The 10481-nt window shown below is 38.6% G+C and overlaps 1 protein-coding gene across 2 annotated transcripts in view; it reads right to left on the bottom strand.

Annotated features, from left to right (window-relative positions):
* PLCXD2 (phosphatidylinositol-specific phospholipase C, X domain containing 2) overlaps positions 1–10481 on the bottom strand; it is a 43118-nt gene that overhangs the window by 23346 nt on the left and 9291 nt on the right. The gene's annotated exons all lie outside the window — the stretch shown is intronic.

Genomic DNA, 10481 nt, shown 5'->3' on the forward strand with positions numbered 1-10481 from the left:
ATCAAAATTTTAGTGGCATTTTTCACAAAAATAGAACAAACAACCCTAAACTTTGTATGAAACCATACACACATATAAAACCTGAGTAGTCAAAGCAGTTTTGAAAATGAAAACAAACCTCGAGGCATCATAATTTCAAACTATGTTACAAAGCTATAGTAATCAAAACAGCATGACACTGTCCTAAAAACAGACACAAAGCTCAATGGAACAGGATTGAGGTGCAGAAGTAAATCCATGTACATATGGTCAATTAATTTACAATAGAGGAGCCAAGAATATATAAATAAGAAAAACAGTCTCTTTGATAAATGGTGTTGGAAAAACACATTCCAAAGCATAAAAATGAACCACTCTAACAACATACACAAAAAGTAGTTCAAAATGGATTAAAATCTTAAATGTAGGTCCTGAAGAAAACATAGGCAGTAAGCTACTGACAATAGTTGTGGAGATGATTATTTTGGATCTGAGGACCAAAAGCAAAGACAACATAAGTAAAAGTAAACAAATGAAACTGTATTAAACCAAGAAGCTTCTTTATAGCAGAGAAGATCATATATAAAATGAAAAGGCATCCTACTGAGAGGGAGAAACTATTTACAAATCATATATTTGATAAGGGGTTAATAGTCACTGTGTATAAAGAACATACAATTCAGTAGCAACAACAAAAACCAGTCTAATTAAAAAATGGGCAAAAGAGGACTCTCCCTGGTGCGGGTTAAAGCAACTACATTATGAAGCTCTCCAAAGCCACTGTAGCACAAGTTTGATCCTGGCCAGGGAGCTAACCCACATGGCGTGGCAGACTTCTTCCGACCCACCTCTGCTCCCCTCAGCAGTATACTTTGTCAATCTGCCTGTTCTGTTTCCCACTCTGTCTCTGGTGAATCCTCTCACTGCCCCTGCACCTCTGGCCTATACCCCAGTTCTGTAAGCATAAATAAATAAATCTTTTTAAAAAATGGGCAAAAGATCTGAATAGACATTTTTCTAAAGAAGACATAGAGGAGACTAACAGGTATGAGAAGATGTTTAACATCACTAGTCATCAGGGAAATGAACATCAAAACCACTGTGAGGTATCATCTCACATCTTTTAAATGACTTAACAAAAAATCAAAGGGCAAATGTTCAGACAATGGAACCCTAGCAAAGTGTTGGAGAGAATGCAGCCACAATTGAAAACAATAAGGACACTTCAAAAGTTAAAAAACTGAACTATCTTATGATCTAGCAATTCCACTTCTGGGGGTATATCTGAAGGAAATAAGAACACTATATTGAAAAGATATCTATACCCCATGTTCATTGCAGCATTATTTCCAACAATCAAGACATGGAAACAACCTAAATGTCTGCTGCTAGATGAATGCATAATGAAAATATTCCAATATATAATGAATTATGAATTAGTCATAAAAAGAAGGAAATTATGCCATTTGTGATAACATGGATCATCCTTGAGGGCATTATACTATGTGAAGAGACATAGAGAGTTACTAGATGATCTTGCTTAAAATACAATAAAACAAACAAATTCAAAGATACATAGAACAGACTGGTGAGTGCCAGAGGAGGCTGTGGATTGACTAAAGGTGTTAGGTGGAGGGAGTTAAAATGTACAACTTCACAGGGATATAATGTACAGCATGGTGACTACAGTTAATAAAACTATATTGCTAATTGAAAGTTACCAAGATCTTAAAAGATTTAAAAGTTCTCATCACAAAAAAATGAAACTATGTTTGGTGACAGGTGTTAACTTGACACAATCATTTCACAGGATGTGGTGATTACATCATAATATATATCGAGACGGAATCATCATGATGTATACCTGAAACTACTACACTTTATAAAAATTATACCTCAATAAAAATATTGAGTTCAATTCAAGGCTCATCCTACTAGCCCATCAAAACAAGGGTAGAATGCAGCGTTCTTCAGAGGGTGTATGCTGCTGAAGAAGTCCCTGCTGGGGCTCAGAGACTCCAACTCTGTTGCTTCAGAACCACAGATGATGGACTCCTATAAATAATAAATACTTTGGCCTTGTGCTCTGCCTTTTTTTTTCACCCAGAAAGGACTCTGCCTTTTTTTTTTCCACCCAGAAAGGACCAAGGTCCAGGGGTGAGGCTCTAAACTTTAAGCAGCCTTTACCTGCTCTTCCTGTGTGATAATTTACATGAGCCTCCCAGTGGTTGTAGTATTTAGGTCACAGGGTGCTGACAAATCTTCCCTTTCCTTTTCCCTGATAATGGGAAAACAGGAAGGTAGAAGCACAGATGTTGAGCTCCTTTCCACCCCTCCCACCCTATCTCCTTTGCCATGTACACATTGTTGGACTATTTCAGTCAATTCCTCAGTAAACCGGGGCAAGGAACAGACAGAATCACCAAACTACACTCCCACTGACATTTAAAGGTCAAGACTCCTTGTACTGTACACAATATCTCCTTCCTTCAGATATAAAAAGAATAGCTAAGAAAATTACTGGGGGGTGGGGAGGAAGTCATTTTTGCATGTTCGTTGGGGGCAAAAAGACAACTGGACAACTGCTGAATATTGGAGCTGATATACCTTGTTTCATAAAATAGTTACAGAAAACTAAAATCAAAAAGTGCATTTATTCAGCTATATTTTCCACCTCTGTTCTTCATTGATTTTAATACATTACCTCTCAATAAGTAGACTTCTAAAAGAACTGGATCAAACCCCATAAGTAGGATATAATTTTCAAACATTTCCTTTTCATAGTAGAGGCTTTCTCCTTGACTTGTAGAGCCTTCATACCAGTGACCAAGTATTACTCCTGAAAGAGATTCTATCCCTGGGGATGCTCTTTGCCCAGTTCCACTGAAATTTGCCCATATGAAAGAGAATTTGTTCTAAAGGAATCAAATATTCAGTACATATTACTTTGAAAATTACCTCTCTTTTTCCTCTGCTGCAAGAGTTCATGTAAATCTCATTCAAGAGCTAAAAGCATCCCAAAGACAAACTGTTTGCCTCTCTGGCCTTTAAACCTCAGCTCTTTCATAATGTACTCCATGGTGATACCCACTGAGGGCTCACACCTGAAAATAACTAATAACGACTCAGTTTACTGAATGCTTATTATGTACCCCCATGCCAAGCTGGGCACTTTACTTACGAACTCTCATTTGATTTCTACAAATCCTGTAGGGCAGCAATTACATGCATTTTAAGATGAGAAACCTGAGATTCACACTGATTTTGCAACTAGTTCAGGGTTACAAGTCACAAGTGGCTGACTTGGACAGATACCCAGGTCTGTCAGAACTAAATTCCCCACAAAGTTACTCTAGAGAGGTTATTGGCTCCATGTTGTTATTAATTAAGTCAAACTCATTGCCTACTTACTTCCAATTACATCATGATCACAGGGCTTATTTTCAGAGCAAACACCTGAACCTAATTCTAGTGCAGAAAATTTATGGAAAGATTAAAGTGATTTTAAATTTTGTAAATACATGAAGAATTTCTATTTTGGACACATGAGGGCACTCTAACCTTCTCTCAGTTGAAATATTTCTTTTGCTGTTCCATAGCTCAGAGCCTTGAATCCCAGTGCTGGTTCTGCTCTGATTACTTGTAAGAACTTTAGCTTATAAATTCATGCTTGTGCTGTTTCTCCATTTTCAAATTGAGGAAGAATAGATGAAATAAGCCTTAGGGTCTCTTCTATCTTAAGGATCAAATGATTCCAACTTATTAAAAGATAATTTAAGACCCTATTTTAAGAATTTATGAGCCTTTTTAACAAGGACTATTAATCACTGTAAAGAAATAAATATTTCGTTCATACTGACTTCACAGCACAAAACATGCTATAGTGATCACATCATATTTTCAATAAAGGAAGCCAGTCCAAAGCCTGACAGTGGTATGTATTTGTTTGGGGTTCATATTGCTGGAGAAATTATTTCCCTTTGCATGGATTCAGGTTCTCAGTGTCACCAGGGTTGTCACCCTGCTGTTGGCCAGGACTGGCTCTGCACGTTGACTAGATGCAGTAGCCAGTGGCTCACCTCTTGCTTCATGTTTATGTGAACAGCACCTTTCATTCCAAAGTCTGATGTTTTATTTTTGTGCAACATTTTTATGAAAGTTATCTTGGCGGCTTTGAATAAAAACACCTTCATAGTCATCGTGTGTGGCTGAGGGTTTAAACAGGCTAGAGTTATTTTAAGATTCATCTGACATAATGCAGGAGAGCCAACCTCCATGGAAGCTCATCAGCTATTATAGGTCTCCTCAAGAACAGAAAGGTGTTTTTTTTTTTCTTTCTTTCCCATAAACGAAGGACTAAGCCAGGTGTTCTGACCATAAAAAGAAAAGAGGAGGAGGGGAAATCCATCAAGTAGCAGTCAAAATTAACAACGTGATGGGCTAAAGGAATTTTACATCACACACAGTGGGGCGAGTGAACAAAGACGCAACCCATTCTGGAGGATGAGTATTCCCACAAGCTTACACACCTGCTGAAAGCCTCTGAGGATCTTTCCATGTGGAAGCAGAAAGGTTTTTTCTTCTTCTTTTGGAACCTTGCTGGGTGATTACTACACAGACCTCTTCAACTACTGGGCTGCCTTTGTTCTGAGTCAATATAAACCCTCCTAGATGTCTGGTCATGAAAAAAGGAAATGCGACTTGTTCAGCCTGAGCAGGTTCGCGGGGAAGTCCTTCAAACAGAGCCACGCTGATGGGTGCTCAGGCTGGGCGGCAGATCCTGGCATGGAAGCAAGTGCTGGGATGAAAGGAAAACTACCCTCAGTACAAACAACAAAAGGAACTGAAGTCATAGCCTGACAATGGGTCAATCTCCAACTCTATAAATGTCTTTTACTCAAATATAATTAGGTGAATCTGGCAAGCCCTAGTTTTAACAAGTCTAGTGTTGTTATAAAGATTGTGGTTGCCATTTACTTAACTTCTCTGTATCTCAACTTCTTCATCTACAAAATGGGGGTTGAAAGAATGATACTTATACCATTAGGTTGTGAAGATTCGAGGGTATCTAGAGTCAAACAGAAGTTTTTTTCTTCTGTCAATTTTTATTATGTGATTTTGAGGCCTTGGGACAGACATCTTGAGAAGACTCTGAAATGCACTTGTAAGATTCTGTCCTACCCTAGGCACTGCCACTTTCTCTGTAATTTAATTTTTTCTTAAATTAACTAGGAGTATGTCTTCTTCATGCTTAAATTTCATGTGGAATGCTAAAGATTCCATAGTTTGCTCTATGGCTCACCCTTTTTTTCTATAGGATATGTAGTCATTCTGAACCAGAAACAGAATACAGAGATGACAAAACACAACTGTGGACAGCAGACAGCCAGGTAAGCAGTCCCCGTGGTATATGGTACATCCTGGATGAAGGTGTGTACCTCTAGTATCTGAGCTGCTTCTCACAGGATGAACTATAACTGACCAAGTGGAGTGTGGGCACTGGAGGACAGGTGTGGTGGCAGAAGGAAAGAAACACAGAAAATGGGACAGCACATCTTTTAGGCTCTTCTTTGGCTCCTGCATTGTCACTGGCTTCCTTTAGTCTATGAGATGAAGTAAAAGTGCCCACTCAGCACTTCATTGAAAACCTCTCTCAATCTGGCTTAAGTCTTTCTAGTCCACCTCCATTTCTTTCTTCTGCCATTCCTACAGTGAGTCAGGACAGCCCTTCTGTTTCCTGCTTTCCCTAATTATATTCAGTTGGTTTGTTCTGATTTGAATGCCTTTTCCATCCTATGTAGAAATTCTCTTCATCTCTCACAGCCCAGTGTCCAGCTCAGTGTGGCCAGTTCTCAGCTCCTGATGGAGATAAACTCCCCTGTTCCCAGGTTTTTGCCTGGGAACTCACTTCATTCTGCTTTTATTAGCTTTATTTGAACCTTAGTATTTCTTCAAAAAGATAATGAAATACACCTTGTTAACTTTTTTAAGGATTACCTGTAGTATATAGTATGATGCTATTAATGTTAGGTAAGCAGAAAGGACTGTTAATAATAACAGCTATATCCAAAATTTAGACTTTGTGTGTGTGTGTGTGTGTTACGCAATATTCTAAGCACACAGTACATATTACCTTACTTAATTCTTAAATAACTTTGTTGTATTGTAATGAATTTAACCTTGCCCAAAGAGAGGTCTTGTGTTTATCCTTGGTCCCTGGGAGATAATCTCTTAAGTCCTTGTAAAATCCTGCCTAATAAGAGTATCTTTGTTTACCCCAGGCTTTGAGACCACATCAAAAAGTCTAAGGATGAGACTTGATGATCACTTTGATGACATGGTATTTATATACTTTCCTCTAGAGGGGCTGGATACTGGAGGCAGCCTTGCATAGGCCCAATAAAGAATCTGGACATGAAGGTGCAGATGAGCTCTCAGTGTTAGCAATACTTTGTACATGCTCTTCACATGTTAATCACAAGGAAGTATCGTCCATGACTCCACAGGGAAAGAACTGCCAGACGTTCCCATTTGAAACATTCCTGGACTGTCCATGTACTTTATTTGCCTGATTTAATCTGCAGCAGTTAGCTAGAATAAACAGTAATTATAACTATAACAGCTTCATACATTCGGCATATCTTTCTAGCAAATTATAGAACCTATAAGTGATCTAGAGAACCCCCAAACTTACAACTGGTATCAGAGTGAGAGCTTCCTTTGACCTTATACTTTGTAAATAGATACTATAATTATCACCATTTTATGGTTGAGAAAACTAAGGGACAGAGAGATTAAACTTTTTATTTAAGGTCACGTAACTAGTGATTAGGATTGGTCCTAGGTATGCTAACATAGAACCCACACTCTGAACTACTCTGTCCTGCCTCCCCTGTGTCCAAAAATTAAAAACAGAGATAAGGTTTAACAATAATTACAGACACAAGAGTGAATATGTATCCTCAAACACTGATGATGTTTAGAAGCTTTTGTAGGACAACAACTCATATTACAACTTTGGTATTTGACTTCAATGAATATTGCAACAAATTTGATATGAACAGATTATAGTTTTGCATATTAAAATATATCTGAGACCTGAGATTTGAACATACTTGTTTGAGCCAACAATATACTCATATATGTGTATATGACAAGTGGGTGTTGTGGTTAATGAATACAGCAAGTGCCCTTTTTAAAGAAAAACAAAACTTCCAGTCTCTAGGCACAATCTCTTTGTTGCTTACCTTTCCATTTTAAATACTGAAATGTGACTCAAGACATAGTCACTTGTGAGCTCACCTGATCAAATTTAATTCTATTTTGTCTCATGCATCCACATCATTTTGTTCATACATGATGAACTTGGGACAAATTATCTCCCTATCAGTCACTGACACCTGACTGTGAATTTCTGAGGGTGGGATCATGTCATGTCTAATCTATGCCCAGTATTCATACTGAGTAAGCTTCTGTATGTGGGAGGTGCTGAGCACGTGTGTACAGAACAAGTGCAAGCATGAAGACTTAAATGCGGGGTTCTTTAGAGATGCCTGGGGCGGTGAGCTTTGGTCTACTGATCTTTTCTGAACTCTTTAGTTAATCCATCTTCTGTAAACAGGCACAGTTCACGCTGCCCCTTTTCACCCTCAGCACCTATATTTCCCCAACTCCATTTATCTGCCTTTGTCCTCCTAGCTTGAGTTATCTGGGTCAATAAAATGGAATGTGTGAGAAAACACAGAGGACAAAAATAAACCAGAAAGGATGATTAAGGAGCAGCTGTAATAAAAGATCTCACAGAACAATTTAAAAGGAACGTCCCTGTCCTTTATGCCTGTGTAAATTATCTTCTAATAACAGCACCTTAGGGTCTCCCATCTCATAAACCTGAATTAGGTACTTGGGAGAAATGCAGGATTTGTAGAGAATGCACTTCATTTTGACAAGTGCACAAAGGCTGAGACATCTTGATATACAATATAGTGCCACGAGTCCAAGGTTTAACATCAGGAGACAATTAGCAGTTTTCCAACCCAAGAATAATATCTTCAAGTTTTGCCAACCCAAAGGGATAAACTTCACTTATGCAACTTGGTTATTTTCCAAGGTGCATAAGTGAGCTAATAATAACCACTGAACCATCAGCAAAATCTGAGAGGGCCAGGTAGCCAATTTAATTTTTAAGCAGGTGCCTACTGAATTCATAATTACCTACAATGCAACAAAACAGCTATATGCAGCACATCACTTGAAGTGAAGGGTATTGATTGCTGTAATTTTCTATCTGCTGAGAAACTAAGGGGCATCCCACTGTATGAGGACAGACATCAGCTTGGGAACCAACCATCATCTGAGTCAACCCCCAACTGGGTGGTGTTGGAGTAAATCAGGCATTTTCAAGATGCTTTTTAGATCTAGGATGTTGTCAATTGAAGTATTTCTATGGAAAAACAAACAGAAGTAAAGCCTCTTTGTTTAAAGGCCTGTCCCAACAGTCAGTCCTTACTCTTTGTTTTGAGGTATCCTGGTGGGCCACAAAAGAGTTGTGACAATTTCACAGGACTCTAGCATGGCACCATGGGAATTCTGTTGCCACAGATAGTCTCTAAGTAAGCTCCAATCACCTATGACTCATGGGTGTTAAAGGGTTTGAAATTGTATGGGAGGGAGTTTAAAGTCCTCTACATATGGATGGATGTCTGTTTTCTTTTGAAAGACTTTCTCTTCCTCAAATGTCCAATAGATCTCAATACACACAACCAAATAAGATACTGTATCAATAACTCATGAATAAAAATATTGTTCCTCTATTAGGTAAATATCACCCAGTTATCTCTGAAGAGATGACATTTTCTTTGGCAAAATAACACCCCACAAGGGGCACCTGACCATCCCCTGATGAACCTTCTCAGCTCAGAGATAGTCATGTCATCTTTAACAACATCTCAGCTTTGACAATAAAGGGAAGAATATGAAAGTTTAGAGAAAAACAGGAAAAAGATTAAGATAGGAGGACAGCTATAGTACATCAAATATTACACTATAAAATTCTGCTTTAATCTCTTGGTATAACTCCAGATGTCAGTATTTGATGGTATAGTGAAGTGACTAAAAGTTTTCGTTTCACAGTGGGATTGTGGCATATAGTGCACATTACTAACCTCCTACCCTTATTCCCAAAATAAGTTAAATAAGAAATGACAGAATTCATGCAGAACTAGCAGAACACTTGATCAGCCTGAAAGCTTGCTTATCTGAGACTAGAACTTCTGGACAGATGTCAGGAAAGAAGTAAAATTTTAGTTGAAATCTTTGAAAATTATAAAAACATAAAAATACCAACTTCATACTCAAATCACTGTAGATCAGATACAATAGCTGTGGGCAAGGGGAGTGGTGGGACAAATTGTGAAATGTCTGAAATCATTTCCACTAGGCGCTATCTTACCCTTCTCCCAATTCTGAATGATCCCATGGATAGCTCAAGCCCTGCATGCTGTAAGCTAAGCACTTCTGCTGTCCTCTGCCACCCTGAAGCCTGTATCCCTTTTTCTGGGAATGCCTTTGCCTTCTTCCCAGTTACCTGAGTCACTATGCCTTCTCTCTCACCCTTCTCTTTCATCCTCTGATTACCTGTGAAGTCCTATTGGTATTTCCGATATGTCCTTCCAAAAACCTTCTGTGACTCTCATTTTTCCTTTGTCTTCTCTTTCACTGTTCTTTGATGGTCAGCCTCACATCTCACTGGGTGACTTCAACAATCTCACTGGATGACTTCAACAGCCATTCAGAGGTCACCTGGCTACAATTTAATCCCAATTGCACTGTATTGCAATCCCAACACATTTTGTGACTGCACCAAAGTGATCTTTCACAAACAAGAAGTTGACCTTGCCACTCACCTGCTTCAAACTCTTCCCACTCCTGTTAAAGAAAAACTAAATCATGTTAACAAGGCTTATTAGACCACTTGAAACTTCAACTTTACTCTTTGTCCTTCTCCTCCTGGCAATCTCTGGCACAACTTCAGTGACCTCTCTTTAAGGTCTGCACCCATATTGTTTTTTCTCCTAGAATGCTCTTTCCCCCTCTTATCCTGGGAACTTATTCCTATTTCCTTCAGACAGCAGTTTATCTGTCAATTTTCCCAGGAGTCCTTCATCCCACCCCGACTCTGCCCCAGATGCTCTAGTCTTATGAAGATGTGCTTGCTAGAAGTATATTTCTTCTGGCAGTAACCTCTACTTCCCAATCAGTCAACATAACAAGCTGTTATAACTGCTTGATTAGGAGTCTATTTCTTCTACTAAACTGTCAGCCGTTTGAAGGCAGGGACAATCTCTGTATTGATCATCACTGAGTCCCCAGTGCCTAGGAGAGGGAACGTCATATGGAAGAATATCATATATGTGCTCAATAGGATGAAGGGAACAAGAAGTCTCTTGTATTACTCCTCAGCATTCTAATAACTTCATCACTGTTTTTTTTTTTTTTTTTTT

Source organism: Condylura cristata, unplaced genomic scaffold, assembly GCF_000260355.1.
Source record: "Condylura cristata isolate star-nosed mole 26May11 unplaced genomic scaffold, ConCri1.0 scaffold00003, whole genome shotgun sequence".
In the NCBI taxonomy this organism is placed as follows: domain Eukaryota; kingdom Metazoa; phylum Chordata; class Mammalia; order Eulipotyphla; family Talpidae; genus Condylura; species Condylura cristata.